The sequence below is a fragment of the Calypte anna genome, chromosome 1, assembly GCF_003957555.1.
Source record: "Calypte anna isolate BGI_N300 chromosome 1, bCalAnn1_v1.p, whole genome shotgun sequence".
Classification (NCBI taxonomy): Eukaryota; Metazoa; Chordata; class Aves; order Apodiformes; family Trochilidae; genus Calypte; species Calypte anna.
The window spans coordinates 179,400,323-179,419,489 of NC_044244.1; the positions used below are offsets into that span (position 1 = coordinate 179,400,323).

A 19,167-nucleotide genomic window follows, 5' to 3' on the forward strand; every position below is an offset into this window, starting at 1 on the left:
AATAATACTACAACAAGAAGGTCTAATAATAATACCAGAATGCTTTTTGCTACTTATGCATTCATGGCAGTATTATTTGCAGCAACAGAATACCTCCAGAGCTTTTAAATTTTTTATCATAGTTTGTGAGAACAGAACTAAAGGCCAGTTTCCTAAACTGCTCCTTGTAGGTCCAAAGAAAACTGCAGCTCAGGCTTCAGTACTGGTTCTGATACAATCTTTGTGACTTCTGTACATGCTCAGATGACTTACTAAATGTAATGTAGGCTGGATTAGACCCTATTTCAAGAGAATCTGCTTTACAGTCTAGCAAAAAAACCCACCAAACATCGAGTACCACAAAAGCACAAATAAGAGGTCCCACATATGTTTTAAAACCCTCTCATGTGGTATGCTTGGCAGATGAGCTCAGTTATGAGTCAGAGGCAGGCAACAAAACATCTCTTTTGATTGAAGTCCTCTGATCATTTTCTCCACAATAAATGAACATTTCACTAATCCCAGCACAGGGATGGTGACTTCGCATGCAAGAAGTTCTTCAAGAAGAGAAAGCAAGTCAGACTTTCCTAAACTTAAATTCTGGATGCATGCAAAAGTATGCAAATTTCTAATGGCAAAATAAAGATAAAAGCATACTAGATCTTAGTTTCTGCAATTCACCTACGTCAGGGTTTCTGCAGATTCACCTACTCCAGGTTTGCAGTAACTAAACTCTACCTAGGAGAGATTTTGATTCTTAATTGACAGTTGAAGAGCAACCTTACACACATTTTTGGAAGGTAATCATGCATCATAAAGGCATTAGTTCAGTAGAAGAACAATTCTGAGACTTTTTTGTTAGCCTCTAGTGTACAAAATGAAAGACTATTCTCATGGCTTTAAAAATCTGTTAATTCAGTGTAAAAGAAAAAGCTGTATAAAATTTAAAATCATCTACCACAATGTTGAAATCTATTTCAGTATAGGAAAATTGTCTTGTAAATTGTCTCATTTTGGTTTAGCTGTGAATGAATATAATAAGAAATCACACATGTAAAAAAGAAAATCTCCAGTGTAAGTATAATTTTGAAGTACAGTAAATTAAATACTGTGAATAGACATCTGAGAACAAGAGAAAAAAGTTAAGTAGTGGGTAGACTCAGGAAAGCAGCATAGGACATATGGCTGGGGATTGTAAAATATAGCAGAAAGGGTCTAGGATGAATGAAGTGCAAAGAGAAGGGAGAGGTAGCAAAAACTGGAATTTTCTGATGAAGAGAAAATAGTTTGCTTTCTGCTGCCTTTGTTTTAATTCTTTTATATTCAAACCACTCATATGCTCACTTACTAAACAATCCTAAATCAAAGTTTATTTCTACTTAATTTTTTGAATGTCAGTTTTGAATTTATTTCCTGAGTTAGTCTCATACATTACCAGGCACCAGGAATTTCTGACACATGTTAATTTAAATATCATTTTGGAGTCTTCAATACAGCTTTGTCTTCCATAAACATGACTAAAATCAGATAAAACAAATCACCACATGTGCATTGCAACACTGTCAGTTCAACAGATGTTTAACTACAGGCAAAATTATTAAAATATATGACTGTAAATGTAAAAAAATATTTTAATGGATCACAATTGTTACTAACTTAATTTCAATGACATATGCAATTCAAAAATAATGTGTGATACTCAGATAAAGACAGTGGTTTTATCAAATACAGCTTGTAGATCGTTTCTTCTCTGTTATGACCATAAATTAGTACTCTTGTACAACTTCATTAAAATAAGAACTGCATTTCTGTTTGAAAGGATTATCTTCATACATACATCCAACATAATTATGAAATGACTAGCAAAATCATGCAGAATGAAACACATTATTTCATAGTGCAGTTCTATGTTTAAGATTTCAGTTTTCAGAAGCCTTCTTCAACACTCTCATTAAATGGAACACAATTAAACTAAAAGTTACACAGAAGGAAAATTTGTAGCTAAAAGAAGTTACTTTTACTATATCAAACAGTAGGACTGATTTTTTTTCCTTTTTTTTTTTTCCTTTTTTTTTTTTTTTTGTATGTAGGCCATTAATCAGGTTTATTTGCATATCTGAAACTAGAAAATAACATGAAAAGTGGCACATAAAGCATAGGACTACCACCTCCTATCTTGGTTTTGTTAATCATAGTACAAAAAATTTTGCTCCATCTACATAAAACTCCATGCTACATCAAATGACACTACAAAAAACTTGGCTGTGGGTGCCCTCTGAGTAAAGTTTCACCACTTTAGCTTGCAGAAATGACTTTTTGTAGAATCAGAATATATGCTAGAAGCCTTGGGATGTACTATGAAGGTCTAAAACTTATCAGGATACAAGTAGAGGAACATATCATGAACCAAACCTCATGAGCACTCATCTGCCTCATTAATGCTGATCTTGGGGAGTGTTGACCATGCTCTCTTGCTCTTGTCCTGGCACTCAGAACAAACTCCAACCAAACTCTTCCTCCTCCACAAAGTGAAAACTATCTTGCAATTTTCTTATACCTAGTACAAAAACTTTCACACAGACAAACACTAACTACAACCTTTCCTGATAATCTCCCAAATATCCTCCTGTGACTTTTCAGCTCACAGGCAACTCTAGGATTAAAATAATCCTCACAGTTTTTTGTTTGGTTGGTTTTTTGTTTTTTTTTTTCTTTAAAACCTGAATCTCTCCTTTTCCCTCCCTGTATTTCCATATAAAATTCAAGTCCAATATTGCAGCCAGTTCTTACTAATTTTTATGAACTTTCATTGGGCTGAACAAGGACCTGAGAATACTGCTGGTTACCAATCAATTTCCCAAGAAATGTCTTTTTTGGTAAACCGTGATGCCCTGCTCATACTGAAAGTAGAAATTAAATCTGAAACATTGTAGACTGTATCATCTAGTAAGATAACCAGAGGAGTAATCAAGAGTAAATAATAACAATAACACTAAGAATGATAATGACAATGACAATAATAAAAGAGCATTTTTCAGGAAAAATTTTCTGAACAAGTTCTGAGAATTCCAGAAAAACTTCAGGTTGCAATGGACCCGTGTAGATCATCTATTCCAGTTCAGTGCTGGACTGAAACAGACATTTGGATGCAGTCTGCCACCTACATCCTTACTAGTATTGCCCAGCCTGCTGGTAGGGTCCACAGCTGTAGCTGTACCCTGCTAGCTCAGCTTCTTTCCAGTGCATTTATTTTGCTTTCAGCAGTCCAGAGTCACCACAATGTGGATTTTATTTACTTACTGCTGTACTTCACTTCAATCTCCTCAAAACTGAGGAAACTGGGTGCAGTGGAACTTTGCAGAGATGTCTTCTTTCATCAGCAGCCACTGCTGACAGAGACTGCATGCTCCTCATAGCCACATCAAACAGCTTTGAAATTCAAAGTAGGACCTCCATGAAATTTTAACTTGAAACACAGGCTGATGTTCAGAACACAGCCAGCCTTTTCTGAAACCTAACAGTATCCTGATCTGATAAGCCAGGCATGCAAAAATTCTGCACAAAATTTAGAATCTGCCACTCACACTAATGGAATAGCTAAGGCAAAAAAAGTTACTGAGGCTTCTGGTGTTTCTCAGAGCACTGACCACACAGCAAAGAAACAAGAAGGAACCAATGGGTTTTAATTACACACTACAAGATTTCACCTGTACATCCCACTCTTGAAATTACATATAAATGTGATTTTTGCAGTCTTCAAGATATGTATATGCACATGCACACACACAAATAAAAAAACATACTGTATATCTTAGTGAAAACCATCTGGTTTATGACAAATACCAGCAACATCCAGTACTTAGGACATACCATACTACATTTAAAAAAATACTGGTGTACTTTAGTTTATATTCCTCTTCGTATTCCTATACAAAAGAAGTACTTTATCCACCATAGGAACACAACTGACCACAGCATGAAATGTATCAGCTCCTTAATAGCTTCTGGCAGATATACAGAAAGGTTTAATGAGAGGACTGGCCCAGGTAACAGATGAATTAAATAGTGAGAACATTGTTACTGAAAAATTGTCTAGGATATTGAATAAACCAAACTGCTATGATGCTTTTAGACTGGTTTAGTAAACAAAAAAGCAACCGTACTCTGTGTCACTGTCTAAACTGTCTGTCTCCCATTTGTTTCCCTCCCCTTTACACTAGCTTTTGAGCTTCTAGGGCTGTTTTAACCAAATTCAACATTCAGAGGCTTGGGATTGTCAAGAGGCTTGACACAATATATCAGTTTCCTCCTTGCAACTGTTCCTCCAAAAGTCTTTTCCCCTACCTTGAAGCATACATTTTTTGCATTAGTATTCTCAACACTTAATATATCCACACATATCTTCTGTATAATTACAAATCTATTAGTGTACAGATTAATTTTGGATCTTCATAGTGTTACTAAAGCCTTATGGTTATGAATAAAACCTAAGATATAACCTGCTTTTAACCACTGAGATTTCAAACAAGAAAAAGTTGCATGTTATTACTGAAAGTATAAAGGTTTAGAAAAGATTTTAAATTTTTCCATCTAATGCTGGTCTTAATTTAGATCATTTTATTTTTAATTTAACTCCATACAGTGGTTCTTACCCCTCGGTGGTTTTGTAGGACCATTTGCCCTTCATTACATAATGGAGAGGAGGTTTGTGTGTAATATGTGAATATTACAGTTGTTTAAAAGGTAAATGGACACCCATCTCAGCTGAAGTGCCCTCAGCTGAGACAATGCATCACAACCAAAACTTCCAAATTCTTAACTGACTGCAAACTTCCAGAACTCTATGGCACAAAGTTACTTCAGTTCACTCGTGTGGATTACTCACTGGGACGTGGCTATGCAGGCCAGAATTCACCTCACCAAACAGATACCATCAGCCATGCTTACCTAGCCCCACCCTCAGCACTGGAGAGAGACAAACATTTCTAGGACATGATTCATCTCCTCAAGTAGGAGGAGGTTCAAGATAGATATGGTGAAACCACACATGTCTCCATAAAAGGAGCCTAGTTGCATGGTGTGGATGCAGTCAAACCCCATTACTATACACTGGCAATATCCTGGTTTAGGAACTTCTGTGCTTATTATGATGCATGATTAAGTATGCAGTGCAAGCTTTAGCTGGTGGACAGACACCAACTATCATCCTATACATTATAATATGATAAGTCAGTAACCCACTGACACCTCATTAGTAATATTCTTTCAGTCAGTGAAATTATCCAAGAGAAAATGCATTGTAATTCAAGGAAACTACAAATTCAAAAAAGAAGTTCTGAATACACATAGTTGGATGGTCTACATCAATTCAAATATGCTTCAAAGAAGTTAAAATTGAATTTGGTAACAGTTCTGCATAAGGAAGTTTATTATCACAATAGCAAGCCAAAAAGTGTTCAGCAGAAGCACAGATTGATTCTTCACTAGATTTTACTTTCAGCATGCTATAAAGAGAAAAGTTTAGAGCTACAAACATCAGCATGCTACTGCAAATTTTACAGAAGAATACCTCTGTATAGTTAATATAATGTAAAAGATTTTAAAAGTACTTAAAGTTAGCTTCTTAATATCATATAAGTGCCAGTCTAAACAACACATCTTCAAGCCGCATTTGCTTGTAAAAGCAAACTATCAGACTCTAAAACAGTAACTATATATAAAAAAACAAACACTTGAATTTCAGTCCTAAAGTAAACCACATAAGCAGCAAAATGATCCTTAAATGAGGACTGCATGTTTCACAGAAAATCAGACGGGGGAGAAGTTCAATACATCCACTGAAAAAGTAAAGAACAAACAAAAGAAACCCCTCAATTATTAATATGCTAATATTTTGATACAGATATAAAACAATTTTTAAAAAAATCATTACTTACCTTAGAGATCGTAAAAAACTGGGACTTCTGAATAAACTACAATCAGTTTCTTACCAAGAGAAGATTGTCTAACTTTTCCACTACTTTCAAATCCAGAGTGGAAGATATTTTAGGCCTGGCCAAATATCACTGGAAGAAAATTCGTTCATATGTTTGGCTGTGTTTTGCATTCCATCCTGTTGCTCTGGCATACACACAGCTAATTATAATCTCTGACATAAGCAGCTAATTCTACTGCTAAAATGGTTGTGTACTGACTCCAGAAACGAACTGCCCCACTGTAAGAGAGAACCAATCCATAATGCATACTGAAATGGCCCAACCTGTCACATAATGCCAGCTGTTTTATTCAGCTCTGAGAGTATGCAGCACTTCACAGAATCTGCATGTAAAAGCTACTAACATACATAGCTGCTGACAGAACACAATGCAAAAATTAGGGGAAAAAAAAAGACTTCTAGTTTCTTTTCTGAATCCATACATAAGATCCAACTACATTTTAATAGAAGTTTTTCTGAAAATTGTTATTTTCATGCTAACATTAATCTATATTGGCTGGTATAGAAAGTCTCTTTGAAAAAAGGGAATACATGTATCATACTATAACTGCAATAGCACACATAGCTTTAGTTATAGTTTTGTTAACTAACAATTACTTTTTAAAAATATAATCCATTTTTTGTATCCAACAAAATTGCATATAAATATCAGGAACTATTAAAACAAGGTTGCATATATTACATCTTTTAAGATGACACCATAGAAATTATGATACATTTTTTTCTGGTGCCATTTAAGCTTTGAGTTCTCTAATGCAGAAACAAGAATTCCAGCTTGGCACTGCTTACATTAGACTGACTACACAAACAATGACAACAGACTTTTGTTCAGCCCAGGCTATTTTAGAATCTGTGCTGGTAGCTGTTTGCAATTTAAAAAGCATTAAAACATCCATTTGCAAGATTTACAGACTAAAATAGTTTTGTGCAAGGAGATGCACTGAAACCATCATCCATATATTTGGACAATTTCATGTCTCAAAACATAATTTCTCCTTTTTTCTTGTACTGTTATTATGCATTAGAAAATTAAGCTCCTATCAAATACTTAACAGCTGCAGATCATAAATTTAGTACTGACATAAATGCAACTGATCACAGGCCTACAAGATACTTTTTTCCCTTTATGAATTCTGTGGCTATTAATTCTATATCAGGTTCTGCTTATGTGTACAAATGTAGCAGGTTGTTAGTATATGAAGGGCTTCACTCCCTGGTACCTGACAAAAATGACAAATATTTTTCATAAAACATTTACAAATATCTTTAAATCAACTTTTATATTTAAGCTCATGGATTTATGCAACATAAAATGAAAGTATTTGTATATTGAGTTAGCACCAAAGCTTTTCTTTAATTGAAATTCTGTGGAAGTATTAGACAAATACACTTTAAATGCCAGATTGTTTTGAAAGGCTCATTATTCAGTCATTATTTATGTCCAGGGTTGTTATGTCCATGAATTTCCTGCAAAATATTTTGTCCGTTCTTGGAGAAAAGGAGAGGATTAAATAAATTTGGGCAGGATATCACAAAAAAGCAACATTTAAACTTAATTTTAATACATTTTTTGTCATATTTATATGACAAACTCTCAATATAACTCTCAATTTATAAAAAAGAACCAACTACATGGTGTCTAGGTATAGAAGGAGATTATATTACATTAAGTCACGTTACGTCATGTTACGTTATGTTATGTTATGTTATGTTATGTTATGTTACATTATGTTATGTTACATTATGTTATAGCATTGGGCTATTATTGATGGGATGAAATTTAAAAGTCCAAATCCTGGATCCTGCACCTAGGACAGAATAATTCCAGGCAAAAGTATAAACGGGAACAGGAGTGGCAGGAGAGCAGCCCTGCAGAGAGGGATGAGGGAATGCTGGCTGACAGCAGGTTCAGCACAAGTCAGCCCTTTGCCCTGGCAGTCCAGGGAGCAAACTGCATCCTGGGGGCATCAAACACAGCATCACCAGACAGTAAAAAAATGTGATTATCCAGTGTTGGTGCAGCCTCATCTTGAATGCTGTGTGCAGTTCCAGGGGTCCACAATTTAATTAGTATGTTAAGGTCTCTGAATGTGTCTGGAGAAGGGCAACAAAGCTGGTGAAAAGCCTAGAAGGAATGTCCTGTGATGACTGAAGATTTTGGGCCTGTTCAGTTTGGAGAAAAGGAGGTGCTGATCTCTTCTCCCTAGATAGAATCAGTGACAGGACACGTGGGATTGGTTCAAAGCTGCACCAGGGCAGATTCAGACTGGGTGCTAGGAAGCATTTCTTTATCAAGAGGGTGATCAAACACTGAGCAGGCTTCCTAGGGAGGTGGTTGATGCCTCAACCCTATCAGTGTTTAAGAAGCTTTTGGACAATGCCCTTAATAACATTCTGTAATCTCTGGTCAGCCCTGGAGTGGTCAAGCAGTTGGACTGAATGATTGTTGTAGGTCTCTTCAAAGTGAAAGTATTCTATTCTGTTCTATTCTATTCCATTCACCCTCCAAAAACAGAACATTTGTGGTATTTTGTATGTGTGACTACTCTTCTTAGTCTAGATTCATGTTGCCTTTTGCCTGCTCTTCTACCTATCTAATATATGCAAAGTAGAAATTTTAAAAATAAAAGGAACAAATAAATACCTCAGTTTAGTATCTTCTGAAGTTCTCATGAAGTAGGCCTGAAGAAAGAGCAACTGTCAGTGAGTTCTGTATCATCTGAAGGCAGCTGTCTTCCTATTTAAATGCAAAAAATAGAAAGGAAAAAAATTCATGAGTATGGTGAAAGAACAAGATTTATTCCTGAACTGCTCTCCTGACTACTTTAACTGACAACATCTTACAAGTGATGAACCAAAACCTGTTTGGTCACGTGGGCCAACACCTGCAAATGTTCCTGACAGTTCATTGAGAAATAAATGTTAGTCACAAATCTATATGAAATCTATGTGAAAAATAATAAAACTTGTTTCTGTTGCAATGTTAACATTCACTCTAGCATCAGAATGCATTAGTATAATAATTTCTTTGCTTATGGGGTTTCATGCATCTGTAGAGAAACTGAGTCTGTTTCTCAGTCAAGTCCTTATCTTCATAATTCAAGAACATTTATGTCCCATTCCTCACCAAAAACTACCAATCTCCATTTCATTTGGATTTTTGAAAGTCAGTAACTGATGACTTAGTCCTAGAAAAGTAACTAAGAAAATAAATTTGTTTTTCACTTCTATTTTACAGTGAGTATGAATCCACTCAAACCAGCACCTGACTGACTAGAAGCAGTAGCAACTATGACATGAAAAAAACAATGGAAAAAGATCTGTAAATTGCATTTTGAATATTCTATCATTAAAAGATGTCATGCTTTCTTTAGTGCAAAAACTTAGAATATTGACAAAAATTCTGTGTACACCTATAATATTTCAATAATATCTGCTTACCCCTCAAAGTGCAAGGCAACACAATGGAAAAGACAATGACAATCACATATTAGTTTAACTAAGTCATCTACCAAAAAAATGGACATCAGCCATTTGGTACCATATGCATCAAGTTCTCTAATGTATTTAGATAATTTTCAAGTCTGTGACAGGTTTAAAGAGTTTATCTTCAAAACAAAGTACTAGACAAAATTTTTATAATTAGTAAGAAGAAATCTTAGCTTTATTTTAAATCTCCATGTTAGATTTCCTCTGCTCATTTGCCAAAAGGGAGTCTGCACCCATAGAGGCAGATTTACTATAGTCAGGAAATAGATTCGTAGATCATCAGTGCAGTCAAAAAAGTACCTGGCTAGTACTGGAATCATGGTCTTATTTCATTTGCAGTATCTTTCTCTTTGTGGCCTAAAATCAGTCAGTGTCAGTTACATTACTACACACTACATCCTCAACTACACTACATCCTCAGATACCCCAAGCCTCTTGTATTCCTAAAACTGCACTGACAGAGATAGTTAATAAGTTAACTAAGAAAAGATCTCTCCTACTTCTGAAAACAGTAATTATGTGGCAACAAGTAAATAAATATAGTTAAAATTAGGATGTATAAATCCAGATGAAACAGAAGTTTTGCCATATGACATATTAACTGATAGCTGGACAAAGGTTCAGAAAGGTCATATAGCATAGCAAAAGCAATATATGTTAATGATCAAATGGCAGGCACTTGAAAAAAGAAGGAAAATTCACATGAAAATAGATACCTATTGCAACTACCAAATGCCAAAAAAAAAAAGGAAAAAACCAGGATGCAAATATTTCTCTACTAGAATCACTAAATGAAAAAACTGAACCGAACCAAATTCTTAATCAATTAAAGAGTGAAGCAGTGTTATTTCGTTAATGGTAAGAAAATGTAAAAAGTAATCAGCTGCTGGACACCTCTGGACTTCCAATAACTGAAACAAAAGTCTGAGTCTTCTCAGTTCTTGTTCTTTTGCACGTCAGTCACTTGTGAGCTTGAATAACAATGCAACAGAAAAATCACCTTTTCAAAGATTTTTTCCATTTCTCCTGACTTCCCACTGCTGATAAAGGCTGTAAAATCATATGAAACAAGAACTGTTGGGAAATTTTTTTCTACTTTTTTCCCTGTAATGCATTTTGAGTTGGCTGTATTTGATGTGCTTTTGACATTTGTAAGGAATAGGACAGCAGGATAGATGATAGATGGAGACCTTGCCCCTTCTTAAGAACAGGATTAGGAAAATATCTAGAAAGGGATGTCACCTTCTAAACCTGAGCAAAACATCGAGCCAAAGAAGGACTTAATCTTTCACATATAAATAGAAAAAAAAAAAAGTCTTAACTTTTTCCTGTGGCATCTGTTAAAGCCATAAAAATGTCACTGTTTTAAACAGTTACTTAACTTGGAAAACACTCTCATGGGAAGCTTTTGGAATATAAACACAGCACCCCGAAATATACAAGCCTTTAAGGTGGATCTGCCTAGATTGTTTCATTAGATGATATATGTAGGGACATTCAAAAAAAGAGTCAAAGATCAGACTTTTTTGTTTTATTAGAGTATGAACAAGAATAGACTAAAAGAGAAAAATCTGAGAATTACTATGCAAGACAAGACAAAAAATAAAAGGACTAATAAATAAGTAACCAACTGCCCTGAATGTCAGTACACAGATCTTTGTGCCTGGTTTACAGGAATTTCTTCCACTTGTGAGCACAGACAGCTGGCTGTGGGTCTACTGTGCCTGATCATCCCAGAAGTTATTTCTATCTTTGCTTCAGCTGTAATCTCCCAGTTCCCTGCTACCATAGAATCATAGAATCATAGAACTGGCTGGGTTGGAAGGGACCTCAGAGATCATGGAGTCCAACCCCTGAACCACCATTGCGGTTGCTAGACCATGGCACTGAGTGCCACATCCAGTCTCTTTTTAAATATCTTCAGGGACGGAGAATCCACTACTTCCCTGGGCAGCCCATTCCAATGCCTGATCACCCTCTCCGTAAAGAAATTCTTTCTAATGTCCAACCTAAACTTCCCCTGGCACAACTTAAGACCGTGCCCTCTTGTCTTGCTGAGAGTTGCCTGGGAAAAGAGACCAACCCCCACCTGGCTACACCCTCCTTTCAGGGAGTTGTAGAGAGTGATGAGGTCTCCCCTGAGCCTCCTCTTCTTCAGGCTGAACAGCCCCAGCTCCCTCAGCCTCTCCTCATAGGGTCTGTGCTCGAGTCCCTTCACCAGCCTGGGTGCCTTCCTTTGGACCCCCTCCAGGACCTCGATATCTTTCCTAAACTGAGGGGCCCAGAACTGGACACAGTACTGACCCGGCACTTGGGCCGTGTTGAACCTCATCCCATTGGAATCAGCCTAACTCTCCAGTCTGTCCAGATCCCTCTGCAGAGCCCTCCTGCCTTCCAGCTGATCCACACTCCCCCCCAGCTTAGTGTCATCTGCAAATTTGCTGATGGTGGACTCAATCCCTTCATCTAAATCATACTCCTCTACACTTTTTTTTTTGCCACATTCTGTCAGCTGGACTCTCCTCCCCAGTACGTGTAGTGGCTCCAGAACAGGAACTTTTTTCACCTCCTGTTCACCTGCTCTACTCATTTTCTTAAAATATTAACAGAGGCACAAAATTAATTTATGTAAAAGAGATTAAATATGTCACAGAGGGCTAGTTTGTAGTGTTGGTTTTGGTTTTTTGTATTTTTTTGGTGTAACAAACCATATCTTCTGATTGGATTGAACTTCCACACAATTTGATTAAAACCTATTTTATGTCTGTGTATAATCCTTCAAAGAGGTTAAGCAGTGAGGCAGCAGGGGAAAAGCTGCATGTGTACTTTGTGTTCACTGCTATGTTCTGTGCAAAGATGAGCTTGACAGATGAACTGGAATAGATGTAAGATGAGACAAATTGCTTTTCTAAGAGCAAACAAGCTTGCTCAGATTTGAAGAGCTTTTCAAAGAGTCAAGCTGAGGAGGGCAAGACTAATTTGGAGTCTGTGGCTTGTGTGCAGTTTGGAAGACCCAAGTGGAGAGACCTTGGGTCTAAATGGGTCTAGAGGCAGAAGACGTTTCCTAACTTAATATTGGGGAGAAAACAAAAAACAAAACCCACCAGAAAATGCTGAATTTCCAAGCAGATAGCAGATTTGGAATATTTGTGTTCTACTGCATAGCTGGTACAATTCCAGAATTCTCCTAAGTATGGAACTCAACTGCTGTTGACTTGTGGAAGTTAATTGTTAGCTTTTTCTCAGGAAGAAAACCAGAAATAGGTACTTTGGTTTATAAGAATATTCTGGATAGGGGAGTGGAGAAAAGCACTTTTTAATAGGTCCAATTTTTTGCACATAGGGATTTTAATTTTAGGTTATGGGTCACTGTGAACCTACTCACAGCTCCATGTGCAAGAACTCTGTGACAGAAAGAGTTTATTTACAGCTGTGTCTGCACTGTATGTCAAATCACTTCTACAACAGATATCAACAGCACCAGTAATCATCACAGAACCGTGTTTCATACTCGTTGGTCATAACACCTCCTGTTATACCATTTGATCTTTACTAAAAACATAAGTAAAAACCCCAACGCCACCAAACATCCAGAGCAAGACAGTCTGGTCTTCTTCCTTGGGATGTCTGAACTCTGAAGAATTAAAGTGAAAAAGATGGCTGTCACCCAGTCCAGGTGGTTGTATAAAACAGAATACGAAATGACTGACCCTCAATGGTAGAACAGGTTTAATAAGTCTTGGAAGCTCACCATCTGTATCACATTCTCATATTGCATAAAGGTTGGTACAGATGTAAAACCTAAGGAAAATGATGAGCTTATGACTCTCTTTTCACTTCTTCCTATTTCTTTTAACTCTTACAGTTTTTCTGATTTCCTTTTCTACTCACAGATATATCAAAAGCATAGCTGATTGATAGATAAGCTGTCTCATATATTTTATAATTAAATGCTGTTTTTTCAGTAATATATTTATTTAATTCTGACATAATAAAGCAGGTGTATTTAATCTGCATTTGAAATAAAAGCATTTAAAGGAACCTAAAACTGTCCTTAAATCCTGTAATCCAATGTCTACTGCACCAGTTAGAATAATTTTTTCATTCAGTACCTGCATGTATCTGAGTTAAGGCATACAAGAAAAAAGTATTCAGTTCCAAAAGGTTTAGAAAAAGAGAAGTGGAAATATGAAAATTACAGTGCTCTGGTATGGACACCATAACCAACCATGGTCCCAGAGCTCATTCCCTGACAGACTCAATGCCCAGAAAGTTTCAGTGAACCACAATTTTATACTTGGAGCAACTGATGAATAAGTTATTTTCTTAAAACTGATGTCATCAATAACAGTAATAAAAATGGGACACTAGCTAAATATTCCAGAGGAAATAAACAGTTTTAACTGTTCGTGATTCTTCCCTGTTGAACACAAAATATTCATTGTAAAAGAAAATTAAGAAAAACAAGTCTTCAGCTGTATAAGAAAATCACAGGAGTTTACAAGAGTATTTCAAAATAATTCATCTTTATACTTATGCAAAACAAAACTATGAAATGTATCTGCTGAAAAATTCTCCTTACAGTGAGCTTCTCAAAGTAAACCAGAAGTTTTTCAATTTCAATTCCACGATAAACTTATTTTTTTTAAATTTCTTTTTATTTTTTTATTTTATTTTTTTTAATAGAGAACCTGGAAGCATCCAGGTAAGGTAGAATATAAATAGAAGACAGTTTATAAAGAAGTCATTTCTTGCCCACTTGTCTTTGCTGTCAGCTCCAGTGTCTGACCCCTCAGGAATATTACGAGTTGCAGAAAACTCTGAAGTTTTCCTTGGAATCAAGGTTTCCAGTTTATCACCTCTGAAGTCTGACTTGCAGCTCTGTGTCCTTTGCAGCAATTTTTTCCTTTTGACTGTTCCATTGGAGCTGTAGGCTCCTAGACCCTTGCTGTGCTTCTCTGCCTTTTTACTCACCTGTGTTTTCTGAAATTGTCTTTCCTGGAGTATTCTTCAATGTCCTTAAGCAATGAACAACCTTCTCTGCTTTCCATGAGGTCTTACCCTATTCAGTCACTCTTATTAATTGAAAACAGCAAGTAAGAAGAACAAAAAGCCCCCAAGTCAGGCAATCCACCTTCCTAAATTTATATTAGCATCATATGCAGTAGGATGAACTAGCTGTGGGGCAAAAGGATACACTTTTCTTCAACAGTTTGCACAATATGTGGCACTTTATAACCAAATAATGTGTTTTGAAATCAGACGTGTTTCTACTGTTGACTGAATGAAACAATTTCTTGCATGCAGTGTAGGAAAAGCTTTTACCCAACACTGATTATCTCCTTTGGGGTTTTTTGGTAGCCAAGAAAAACACATGTTCTCAAAGAATTTTCCTTTTCCTTATGCTATAAAACACTGAATGATTCATGATTTTCCATTTTACAGGCTGCCATTGTAAAATTGTTCCAAAGTAGCTTACTCTTAATTTTGCACTCAAAGTCACAGTATACCCCATGACTCACTAAAAGAATGTCAGGGGAAAAAAAGCCTCAACATTTTGAAATAACAAAAAATGAGAGGGAAGGGTGAGAAAAGGCACAGTAAAAAGCATTTTTACTGCTATAAAAACAAAGCGGTCTAAGCCACATATACTTTAGCTTTTTTTTTTTTTTTTAGAAAACAGAATTATACAGTATTTTATAGTGTTTCCATTTTTCACTCTAGAACTGACCCAAGTTTGTCACTTTTAAACTGCTCAGGTCAGTTCAGACCTGTACCATACAGGTACAGTCAACCCAGCAAGACAGTTTACAGGAAGAATTCCTCATCCTGAAGGCTTGGGCAATCTTTGCTTAACAAAATGCAGTTACATTAAAAAACATAATTTAATTGATAATTTTTTAAGATCATTCCATGGAGAATGCACTGTACTGAAACATATTTAAGAATGGCAGAGTGATGTATTTAATCCAGACTCATGTTTCCAGATCAAGATGATTGTCGTCATCAGGCAGGCAATGGAAACTCAGCATTTAGCTGAGATCTCCAGCTCCTTTTATCCCTTCTAATGATCCAGGCAGAAGAAAAGAAGGACAAAGGAAAGGAATAAGAAAAATAGCAAACAAGTTTCCTCACCATAATAAAATAGTAAATTGTGCTCTGACCTTCTGTGGAAGAAACTCAAAACAGTCTTTAAAGAGCAACAGTAGAAATGCAAAGTAAATAATTTTTAAGAATCTGGTTTGAAGTTTTGAGCCTTAGTAGCAACAGTTGTGTCACTGATCCATGAGATCTTTTTTGAGCTACCATTCACTATAATGACTGTAAAAATAACAATATTAATGTTAATAATATATCCCAACAATCTGTTGGCCGTACTGAGATTGTAACCATGCCAAAATGCAATAAGAAAAATTAGGCCCTTGAAAAGTGCATTAAATTAGGAATTTGCCATCTGTCAAAAGCAAGTAAATTATACATGTAGCTATTCAATATAGAAGAAGCTATAATCAACCAGGGAATAAACCACAAGCTATTTCTTGTTTGACTGAAAACTGTAAATTCAGCATGGGAATAGTGTACTTATGTAGTATTTTGAAGGGGTTTGCATGATGCTGAGCTGTGGGCAACTCCAGCAAGCAGAGTACCATAGTAAAACCATTGACTTAAAATTGTGAGATAATAATTGGTAATTTTGGCAGCCTTCAAGAATCTGACGCTAATTTATTAAGCTAAGTTACAATATGCTTGGAAAATAAATAGCCAGAATAGCTTAAACAAGAAATAAAAGCATGCATATTTCTGGATTGCTATCTGGAGCAATGTTAATTATAACTGGGCACTGCACTCTCAGGCATAGGCTCTACTCAAGTCCTTGAATTGTGAAGAACAAGAGACAATTGGTCTGATTTCAGTAATAAACATCATCATCAAATGTCTGAGTTTGTCCTATAGTGAACTTGTGATTCATAACAGATTCAGAATTACTAGTCCAAGTAACAGAAGTTATGGTTAAAAGTCCTTTTCCCTGCTATTCAGTCAAACCCCTCTACGTTATGTCTTCATATAGTTGCCTTTGCATCAGCTAAAGCAAGAGCTGCACCCTACTTCATATGGTCATCTCATTTACTATCTAGATAAATATACTACCTAGCCAGGCTGCTTTGTTTTTCAGCTGTGCAAATGCCGAGTCCTTCAGCTGTTAGCAAACAGCTGCAGTAGCAAAGGTAAAGCCAAGGACAGACCAGCCCTGCCAGCAGGAAACAATTTCCAGAAATTCACTGACTGTTTCCTGACAGCCTCTGACCTCCTGTTACATTTTTTTAATCCCTCAGAGCAGGTAAACACCAAGATCAGTGTAAAGGTGTGCTCTCCTAGTCAGCTACTGTACCAAACAGAATGGATCCTTTTATTCACAGTAGCTTTATCTGCATACCCATCTGAACCATGACATACAGCTATCTGTACTGCTTGTAGCATTTCCTAAAGAGGTATCCTTGATGTTTCCTGGAACAGTGATAGGAAGAAGCCTTAAAGGATGACCAGTAACATATGAGTAGTAAGAGCCAAACTGTAGTGGAACAAAACAATCAGACGCCTCTGATTACCGAGAAGTGGGTGTGAGCGGGTATCAAATCCACCTGTGCCCAATTAGGGCAGGCCCCCTATTGAGCATGTGCAAGACCAGGGGGCCAATAAAAGGTGAAACTCACAGCCACAGACTAGCTCACTCCCGAACACTGTATTACCTTTATTGCGCCACTAGTGCTCATCGCCTCCAAGGTGAGGCTCTCGTGGCACAGCTGGCTAAGACCCAGTACTGCAATGCCGAAAGCCCCGGGTTCGAGACTCCATAGAGAGCCTCACCTTCGAGGCGATATAGGGGGGCCTGCCCTAATTGGGCACAGGTGGATTTGATACCCGCTCACACCCACTTCTCGGTAATCAGAGGCGTCTGATTGTTTTGTTCCACTACACCAAACCTTTCAGTTTTTCACAATGCGCACATATCTTTGGGGCTTCTTCTTTAATTATAGTTATTACCACTTCATAATTAACTGATTTTACGTGCCTCATAGGATGCTTAAAATTTGATTCTGATCTTGCTAAACACATCAACACCAGACCACTTAATTTTTATATTATGAAACAAGTCCTAGTAGATACTTAATACGCATCTCTTTCCTGATTAACTGTGCTAGAAGAGAATTCATCTCCAGCCATGCTAATTTTTATTACTAGGTCCCTGAAGATGTCATTAACCAAAGATTGGGAAGTCAGAGAAGACAAATTGAGTATTGCATTTGTAATATTCAGCATCCAGCAGCAAAGAATATTCTTTCTGCAGTAACACAGATATGGCCAAGTGACTGGGGAAAGGTGAAGACAATGACTCCTCTTCAGGTTATAAATTGAGAAACTGGAAGAAGTTGAATTAAAATGCTGGGGAAGTTGCTCAATCCTTGGGGCAGACTGTAATGATGCTCATGTGAAGGCCATACAGAGACAAGGAGGTAAAGTATTGTAGGAAAGTTTGATGTTTTTCTGAAATCAACTAGTGGAATCAAGAGAATCATGGCAGGGGTTAGAAGGCACCTCTGGTGATCACAGAGTCCAATCTCCCTGCTAAAGCATAATCACCTACTATGGGTCATATACGAACACATCCAGATGGGTCTTAGAAGTCTTTAGAGAAAGAGACTCCACAATCTCTCCAGGCAGCCTGTTCCATGTTCCATCACCCTTCTAGTATAAAAGTTTTTCACTGCAGTTTGTGTCCAATGCTCCTTGTCCTTTCATGGGGTACCACTGAAAAGAGACTGACGCCTTCTTCTTGACACCCAACCTTCAGATATTTATAAACACTAAGATCCCCTCACAGTCTTCTCTTCTCCAGACTAAATACCCTCAGGTCTCTCAGCTTTTCCTCATGTAACATATGTTCCAGTCCCCTGATCATGCTCACAGCCCTTCACTGGACTCTCTCTAGTATATCCCTGTCCCTCTTGAACTGGGGAGCCCAAAATTGGATACAATACTCAGCTGTGGTCTCACAGATAATAAGGAGCAGATGATAAGGAGAACCTCCCTTGACCTGCTGAACACACACTTCTTAATGCACTCCAGGATACCATTGACCTTCTTGACCACAAGAGCACATTACTGTCCCATGGATAACTAATTGTCCAGCAGTGTTCCAAGGTCCTTCTTCATGGAGCTGCTTTCCAGCTTTTTATCCCTATAGGGGTTTCAAGGACTCTACACTTATTCTTGTTGAACCTCATTAAGTTCCCCTTTGCCCAGCTCTCCAGTCTGTCCAGATCTCACTGAATGGCTGCACAGCCTTCAGTACCATCAGCCAGTTCCCGCATTTTTATACTATCAGCAAATTTGCCAAGAATATGTTCTGTCCCCTCACTGAGGTCATTGACAAAGACATTGAATAAGACTGGACCCAGTACTGACCCCTGGGGAAGACCCCTAGTTACAGGTCTCCACCCAGACTCTGCACCATTGATCATGACCCTCTGAGCTCTACTGTTTAACCAGTTCTCAAGTTACAGATTGATGAGAATGGCCTTTAAGGTGTGGAAGACTCCCTCCCTGAACAGGAAATCTGTGCACACTGATCTTTTCCAATAGCACTTTCCTCAAGGAGATCAGTCCTAACTGATCATACAGTGTAACCTCTACAGTACCCACCA

General features: G+C 37.1%; 1 protein-coding gene across 4 annotated transcripts in view; it reads right to left on the minus strand.

Moving 5' to 3' along the window:
* The window catches only part of SGCG (sarcoglycan gamma), a 123,253-nt gene that overhangs the window by 83,739 nt on the left and 20,347 nt on the right, over nt 1-19,167 (minus strand). For 2 of the 4 annotated variants that reach the window (XM_030465344.1, XM_030465327.1), the window contains exon 2: nt 8,619-8,711. The gene's annotated coding sequence lies outside the window, so the exon portion shown is untranslated. Of the gene's footprint in view, nt 1-5,915; nt 6,006-8,618; nt 8,712-19,167 lie in introns of those variants that run through there. The other 2 variants (XM_008502328.2, XM_030465334.1) reach the window with 1 other exon arrangement.